Source organism: Parus major, chromosome 2 (genome assembly GCF_001522545.3).
Source record: "Parus major isolate Abel chromosome 2, Parus_major1.1, whole genome shotgun sequence".
In the NCBI taxonomy this organism is placed as follows: domain Eukaryota; kingdom Metazoa; phylum Chordata; class Aves; order Passeriformes; family Paridae; genus Parus; species Parus major.
The window spans coordinates 2,529,955-2,539,010 of NC_031769.1; positions in this window are offsets into that span (position 1 = coordinate 2,529,955).

Here is a 9,056-nt window from a genome sequence, read left to right on the forward strand (position 1 = left end):
AGGGACACAGCTCATTTTCTGTTCCTGAGGCCGGTGATTTTCTTTTGGTTTGTTCTCTTCCCTAATGGAGCAGACTTTCTGAATAATTTTCCCGGTGCTTTGGTCTCTCCCTTGCAGGTTAATGGGCTGTTACCAGCACTGGTGGTATGTGATGTGTGAAAACTGAGACAAGTTAATTTGGATTAGATGTAACTGGAATGCTGTAGTGCCACGGTTGGATGAGCTTTGTCCTCCAAGGGAGGGTTCTGGGAGAAACAACATCCATGAGCAGAGGCATCCACTGCTGAGAGCAGTGAAATGTGGGCTTTTCAGAGGAAGACTGAGAAAACAGCACTAAAACCACTTGTAACCTGGGCCTGCCTCGTGTAAATGTGAGCATTTACATTTCCTACATCCTTCCCTGCTTAATACCCACCAAATATTTGTTCTGCAGGATGCAAGGGATGTGTGGGCATTGCTCAGGACGCACTGCTCTCTGGATTGGGCTGCAATGAGCTCTTAAAGGATGTGGGAGCAAGATGGGAAAGTTTCTGTGAAGGTTCTGAGGCCCTGGCACAGGGTGCCCAGAGCAGCTGGGGCTGCCCCTGGATCCCTGGAAGTGTCCAAGGCCAGGTTGGACAGGGCTTGGAGCAACCTGGGATAGTGGAAGGTGTCCCTGCCATGACACAGTTTCTGTAGTATCTGGATCACCTCCAGATGCTCATCCCCTGAGACCAACCCCAAAGGATCATAAACCCAATTTAAAAATAAGATTTTTCAAGCAAAGACAGCTGGGGTGCTTTTTAAAAAATGCTTTCAAGGATTCATATTTTTGCTCCACTCTCCTGTTATGATATATACAAAGTATCTTTGCTCTGGAAAGGATTTTCCTCTGTTTCCCATTATGCCAGAATTTTGAACCTTAAACCATGTTTTACACATTGTAGTAAATCACTTCCCTGGAAGTGTTCAAAAAATGGTGGATGTGGCCCTTGGGGACATGGTTTTGTGGTGAACATGTCAGTGCTGGGTTAATGGTTGGACTTGATGATCTTAGAGAACTTTTCCAATCAAAATGATTCAGTGAATCCATGAGACATCTGAGAGGTGGCATCCCTGTGGACAGGGACATGGATGAAGCAGGGATGGAGGGAGCAGTAACACCACTGTTATTCTCTCTTTGGATGAGCAGGGTGTGCTACACCAGTCCTGTGACTCACTGTAGGTGCCACAGTTCCTCCTCCTGTGTTAATCCTGTCCCCAGGATTCATTAAACAACAGCATTTTAGCGGAGTTGTGAGCTCTGATGCTCCTGGCTGCTGCTGCCAGACCTCAATTCCCCCTCTAATTATCCCTGGCCACTTTTGATAAGCTTTTGTTAAATTTGCAGCTCTCCATTGCTGTGCATTCAGCATGAAGGTGCTCCAGCAGGGTGTGTTTGTGTGGTGGATGATGTTGTTACTCTAAATCACTAATTCTAAAAATCCCCAGGGGAAATAAAAGGGTTCTTTGAACATTATAAAACTGCATATTTGCCTAGTGCTAATTAGTCAAATATAACCTGCAGTCTGAATCTTCTTGGAGACTGGGGAGAATAGAAATGCCCTGAGAGCAGGTGGGGAAGGGTTAACAAAGGAAACTCAGGCTGTGAAATTGAAATATTCCTTCTGGCTCAGAGAAAGCCAGAGCACTCATCAAGCACAGAGACTCTTTATCTGGTGTCTGACAGTGCCACAGGGGACAGCGAGATGCTGCAAACCAAGGTCGTTCCTGCCTCTTTGAAGTGATGAATTCCTACAGGCTGGCACTGAGGGAAAAGCTGGACCTCCAGCTCAGCTCAGACTGATCAGTGACACAGGTCAGGCAAAAAAAAAACAAAGCACCCAAGTCCTCAGATACTGAGAGCTAAAAGGGATGGGGAAGGTGTCCCAAATGGCCTCATCTGGGATTGGATTTTTCCCCAAGTATTTCTCCACATAGTCTGTTACTTGTCATGTAAGAGGGGGAAGCAAAAGTCAGCAACCTGTGGATGGGCAGGTACATTGAATTTCTCCTTTTTTGAGCTGGGAATCAGAGGAGAAAATGAGACAGTTTTTAGGATCAAATCTTACAAAGAGTTAAGTACTTGTCCACCCCAAGGACTACATGGACACCTATGAAGCAGTGAAGATGGTCAGACATGGACACTTGTCTGTGGCTGTACTGTGCAGTTGTTGGCATCGCTTTGGGATGCTGTTGGCATCTCCTGACTGACTCAGGCTTGGTCTGAGAGAGCCATGGACCAGCAGAAGGGAGGAGCCAGCCTGTCCTGGGGGGAGAACTGGGACACAGTTGAGCTGCATCAACAGGAGCCCTGCTCTCAGGCCAGAGGATGAGCCCTGACCTTTATTTACAGGTAGAGATACAGTCAATTAGTTTATTTGTGGGGCAGAAAAACGCCTGAGCTTTTAAACCATGTCCTGCCAGTGCTTCCAGCTGCCACAGCAACTCCTGAGGAGGAGGAAGAGGAGCAACAATGGAAGAGCTGGCATAACATTTATTCTGAGTGACCTGTTTGTTCCCAAGAAACACCAAAGCTCCAGTATGAAGCAGTTAACAATTTTTAAAGCCTGAAGATGCTGTGAATTACAGGGGGAAAAGGAACAGAGAGAGGGAGGCTCTGTTTTAAGGAACACAAAGCTGGAAACAGATCCCTCACAGTCCTGGTCAGCTGGAGAGGCTCCTGGCCTGTGTCTGGTCTTAAATGCAGCACGACAAGAGCATGTACAGGGAGAGAGGAGACTTTATCTGGGCCTTGCATGCACCACTGAGCTCTACAGCCTTCTCTCTTCCTTGGAATTGTGGCTGCCTGTGCTGGGGGGAGCTCTGACAAGATTCAGTATGGCCTTGGGTCCTTCTGCTGTGCTGTGAGTGTGTGGGAGGACCTGTGTGGGGTCTCTGTCCTGTGTTTCAGGAGCTGCACTGAAGCTCATTCCCTTTCCTGAGAGATGCTGAGGTCTCTCTGTACCCTGCTTTGTGCCTTGCTGATTCTGACCTGCTCCTGACCTCCTGGACCTGCCTTGATGCTCTGGCTTTGTGTGGCACCTGCTGGACTCTTGGCCACTCTCACTGGACCTGCTGTGCTCCCCTTGCCCTGGTGCTGTGGGACCAAGCCCTCGCTGGGAGGCTCTTAGGTTGTCACCTGCATTTCCATCCCCCTGCAGGTCCCTGCAGCACCTGAGGGCTCCAACTCTGTCCTGCCCTGTCCTGCACTCTCAGGATTAGGTCTCTGCCTTGGACACAGGATTCCCCCCTGTGGGGTGAATGAAGTGACTGCCAACATCTTTCATAGAATCATAGAATGCATTTCATAGAATCCAGCCTGGGCTGGAAGGGATCATCCAGTTCCACCCCCCTGCATGGCAGGGACACCTTCCACTATCCCAGGCTGCTCCAAGCCCCATCCAGCCTGGCCTTGGACACTTCCAGGGATCCAGAGGCAGCCACAGCTTCTCTGGAAACCTGTGCCTGGAAACCTGTGCCAGGACCTCAGCACCCTCAGAGCCAAGAATTTCTTCTCAGTATCCCATCTCACCCTGCTGTCTGGCAGTGGGAAGTCCCCTTGTCCTGTCACTCCAGGCTCTTGTCCCAAGTCCCCCTCCAGCTCTCTTGGAGTCCCTTTAGCTACTGGAAATTGCTCTAAGGTCTCCCTGGAGCCTTTTGTTCTCCAAGTCTCTCAGCCTGGCTCCAGAGCAGAAGTGCTCCAGCCCTCAGAACATCTTTGTGGCCCTTTGAGAGGGGACAGCAGGGGACAGAATCCCTGACACTTCACTGCCCTGCTGGCTGCCCCATTGGGTGTTGGGAACATCTACACCCCAAACTGGTGTTCCCTGGACACCTTGAGGTGAATCTGACCTCTGAGGGCACCAAGCATTTCACACCTGCTTCTCCAAAGCGGGACCTTTGTCAGGTGTGGGGACAAAGAGTGATGGGGTAGGAGGTGGCTGTCACAGCCCTGAGTGCACCGACAGGTTCTGCAGCCTCTTCCCTGCCCCTCCCAGGGCTTTAGCTGCAGGTGCTCAGGGTCAGCTGTAAGGTGGGATCAGGCTGCTGTGGAAACCTGAGAATTCCTGCTTGGAGCTTTTGCCCATGAACCTGCGAGCCTGGGTTTGAGAGCTCTGTTTGAGTAAATGCCTTGCCCCTGCTCCTCGCCTGAGCTGGGCTGCAGATCTGGCTCTGCCTGCCCTGCCTTGCCAAGCAGCTCTTCCTGGCAGAGGGAAGTAGGAAGTAATATAATGAAATCAAAGCTTATTCCCATTCTGTTAACAATTTAGTATTATAACGGTGGGATTCTTTGCCAGTATAAATGTGTAATTGATTATTAATTCACTTTCCAGAGGCATCGTGCCCTCCTAGTCCCCGTTTCACATGGACTGCAAATGGACACAGAATGAAACCTCGGTGATGTGGCTGCATTTAGCAGACAGAAAGCACATCTGGCTTATTGCTTATGCTGTTCAGGCTTTTAAAAGTCAAAGTACTCGGGGCTCCCTGCTGATAAAAATATTCCGAGCTGCTGCTTGACTCCAGGGTGAACGTAACGTGAAACCTCCTCAAAGTTTAAAACACTCTCACCTCCTCCTGAACTGCTCCTTTGGTTGCACCGCCTGCCCCGGGGCTCGCAGGGAGGAGTAGCTGCATCTCCTCTTTTCTCCTGGCTCCGGTTTCTGATCACCAAAACCATCGTGGCAGAGCGGGACAGGGATGAGCAGCAGGGTGTCAGAAGATTTCAAGCCAGTTGTGTCAGTTTTAGCTCCTGTAAAACCTGGGCAGAAAGTGAAAAGCTGCTGAGAGCTTTCTTTGTCCTTGGAGTGTGAGCAGGGGAGTGGGAGAGGAAAACCTGAGGCTCTGAGCTGGCTCAGTGTCCGTGGGACAGCGACAGCTGGAATTTATCTGGAAATGGAAATTTATTAATGGAAATTATCTGTATGTAAGCCGTGATTACGTGGCAAAGACTCGAGAACTCCAGGTAAATTCATCATTAAAAAAAAAAAAACCCAAAAAACCAAAACCCAAAGAACAAACATAGAAAAGAAGGTCAGTGTGGATTTGCATATTTCAATACTAATACACGGGAAGAAGAGATGTTTCTTCATGCTGTGGGCAGATGAACCTTAGAACTCCTTGCCAGAGGTTGTGGATGGAGAAATCTTTCCTGGCTTAAAAAGGAAATTAAGACAGGACTTTAGAGAGACCTGCTGAGGATTACCAAGTAGAAAAACCACATAAGGTTCACAGAATTTTCTGGGATGAAAGTAGTTGGAAGCTCTAGTTCATATGGGAAATATCTCTTATTCTTTCTTTGACATGTGCTTCTAGATACTTTTGAAAACTACTTACACATTCCATCTGAATCAGTATCCCTGTCCCTTTGCCCTTGTGATAGTATTTATATATTAGCAAGAATTCATTAACATGAATATGAAAAAGAAGAATTATTATTCAGTGATTCTTCCCATATTAAGTTTAAAACAAACCCCATATCCCAAGCACATTTAAACAAGCCAAAATTACAGTTCTTAAAGGCATGGATGCATTCAGTTCAGGGAGAGCAATCAGACAAATAAACCTCCCATGTGCTCATCAAATTGTCACAAGATTGAGGATTTGGATTACAAATTTTGACATGTTCTTCTGCAATAATGTACAGCAAATAGAAGGATTTACCTGCAGCTACAGTATTTAATAAGTTGTTCTAGAGGTTAACAAATCTGCTTCCCAAATTCTTAGGAAATGAAAATTTAAGACTTTATTTCCTAAGTTACCCCATCACAGATGTTTTGTCAAGAAATGAAATGAGCATTATAATGTGATTTGGAGACTGTCATTACTGCGTGAATGTAGGGCTCAGCCAGGGTTTTACATTGATGTGTTGGTGACACAAAATGTTTAATGACATCTCTCGTGACATCCTGTCAGCCTTCTGACAGTGTGGGACAGAAATGTGGCTGCTGCAGAAGGTCCTGAGGTAGCTGGTCACTGTCAGAGGAGTGTCATAATCCACTCTTGTGGGTAAGACATCAAATCTCCTCTCAGAAAATGACTGATGTCTCCTCCAGCACCTTTTCACTGAGGCTCTGGTTCCTGGACAGGTGTAAAATTGAGTGTGCTGAGCTTTTAATCTTACACTCTTCCCCCACTTTGGATTCACTGTTTGCATATAAGGTCACAGAATCCCAGAATGGTTTGGGTTGGAAGGGACACTAAAGCTGTTCCCATTCCACCCCTGCCATGGCAGGGACACCTCCCACTATCCCAGGCTGCTCCAAGCCCCATCCAAACATCTTGGACACTTCCAAGGATCCAGGGGCAGCCACAGCTCCTCTGGGCACCCTGTGCCAGGGCCTGCCCACCCTCACAGGGAAGAATTTCTTCCCAATGTCCCATCTAAACCTTCAGATACACAGCAGTGGTTTAACTCCACTACTCAGACACACACAAGGTGCATCCACATACCATAAATAAGTATTTGTGAAAGGCATAAAGCCTGTCAGAGCTTTGTCTGTCATACCAGGGTGTACCTTTCCTTTCAGGCAGAGCTGAGTGCTATCAGCTGAGTAATTCACAATTATTTACCTTGGAACCAGCACTGTGGCCTTTTAAACCCAGGATTTGTGTCCAGGCCTCCTGCTCACTCAGGAAGTGGTGGTGAGGACATTTGAGCTCTAACAAGCCATTATGTCTATTTTAACACAACCACCAAATGCCAACTTGTATTCATCCAGAGAGCTGTCAAGGGTTTTGCATGTCAGTGTGTTCTCTTTTAGTTTAATTTAAAATTTTCGGGAAAATTACAGTATTTGCCATGCTTTGTTTTTTTCCCAGTCACGGCTAGGATCATTAAATCCTAAGAAAATCCCAAAGGCAAGCAATCTAATAAAGCAGTCTTTTGTTCTGAGGCTGGCAGGATAATTCAAACAGGAGGTCAGTCAAAAAATCCCATTCTCCTGAGTGCCGTGGGGAGCTGAGTAGATGAGTGCCCTGCCTCTTTCTAACCCCCATGCCGTGGCAAGAAGAAGTGAATTTTTGAATTTAATACAGCCTAAAAACCCATTCAGCAAAATAACTGCAAGGTATTTTCTCAGCAAGACCCTGCTCATGTTGGCTGGCACTTCCCCAGCTCCCTGGGGATTTAGGGAATAATGTCTGAGGTTGTGTGATTCCCTTGGCTGGGCTGCCTGACCCTGCATGTGCCATTTCTGACCCCACTCCACAGCACCCTGAGGCAGGAAACCCTCAAAATATTCAAACCATGCTGCCATTTCAGAATGTGCCCTGGGTTTGGTTGTTTTGTGGGTTTTTTGTTTGTTTGTTTGTAGTGCTTAACACAAAAAGATTCTCCCAACACTCCAGTATTCAGTGGTGCAGGTTTATTTTTATGCCTTTTGCCCCAAATACTCAGTCCATACTTTTCTCTACAGTTTTTTTCTTTAACATAAGGATTTTCTGCTTAAAAATGGAAGCAAAGATTGGCTTCAAATTCCCTGGCAAAGCTTCTCATATAGGATACAGATTGTCTCAGCTTATCTGGCTCAAGCCTGTCTGGATGTAAACTTGTTTTCTTTGGAACTTCAGTGGTGCTCTGTGCCTCATTGTTCACATTGCTTACAGCTGGGGCTGTGGCAAGGGAAAAATCAGCTTTTTGTTTCTCTCCTGCACCACTGGGTAGATCATTACTGATGTGTAGATGGAAATATTTTTTTCCTTATAAATGTTTGGACTCAGCAATCAAACTGGAAGTGTTCAAAGCCACGTTGGACAGGGCTTGGAGCAATCTGGGTTTGTGGAATGTGTCCAAAGCAGCAACCCTTAGCAGGGATGGTCAGATTATGAAGCAAGGCAGACGTGCCTTGGGATGTCTTCATGTGGAGTGGAAGCTGTCAGAGGAACAGCAGAACATCAGTGGTTATTCACTGCACGTGGTGCTGAGCAGGGCTGCTATTGCTTAGAGACAGCAGCAACTCAGATAACATCTCCACGTCAAGATTTTTGAGTTCAGAGCTGCCTTGTTCAGGAATGATTTATTGTTTACTCCTTTAGTTCTGCTGTTTTTCCCATGAATGTCCTGTGAGAGCCATTTGTGTTGTGTTCCTGTCACAACACCTGCAATGCGAAACACAGAATGATATCGGAGGATGGTTTGGGTTCGGGAAGATTGTTAAAGACCATCCAGTGCCACCCCCTGCCATGGCAGGGACACCTTCCACAATCCCAGGCTGCTCCAAGCCCTGTCCAACATGACCTTGGACACTGCCAGGGATCCAGGGGCAGCCACAGCTTTTTTGGGCAATCTGCACAAGGGCCTCACCACCCTCACAAGGAAGAATTCCTTCCAAATATATAACCTAAGTCATTCCTCTTTTAATTTCAGACCATTCCCTCCTGTCCTGTCACTAACTGAGCACGTAAAAAGTTATTTCATGCTTTTTAATAAGCCCCTTTTAAGTTCTGAAAGGCCTCAGTGAGGTCTCCCCTGAGCTGCCTCTTCTCCAGGCTGAACAACTCCACGAACATGAACAACCACAAGGCACAGGCACGATGTCAGGTTAGAGCCTCCTGTCTTGTTCCTGTGCCCAGCACCCCCAGAAGGAAAGAAGATGGGAATCTGCTTTGTATCCCAGTTCATCTTCTGCACTAGCTCCTAATTAAAAAGAAAAATCCATCTGTCACCTGGGATGTACAGTAATACCGAATTTGTCTTGAAGCACCAGGACAAGAACTGAGCTGCAGAGCTCAGTTTGATTTCAGCCACAGATGCCAGGAGAGCTGGGTGTGCCAGCTGTGGTGTCTCAGCTGTATCACTGGAAAAACTCCTTTTCCCAAGGCTCCTGCTGGTGTTCCAGCACAGCTCCCACTGTTCAGCTGGACAAGTGCTTCCACCCAAAGGCCCCCAGACCCCATCCCCAGCCTTATCCCCATCCCCTGCCTCATTTCTGCATCCCATCCCATCCTGGCACCTCATCCTCATGCTTATCTTCATCCCCACACCACCTTCACCCTCACATCCCAAGCCCTGCTTGTGCCCATCCTCATCCCCA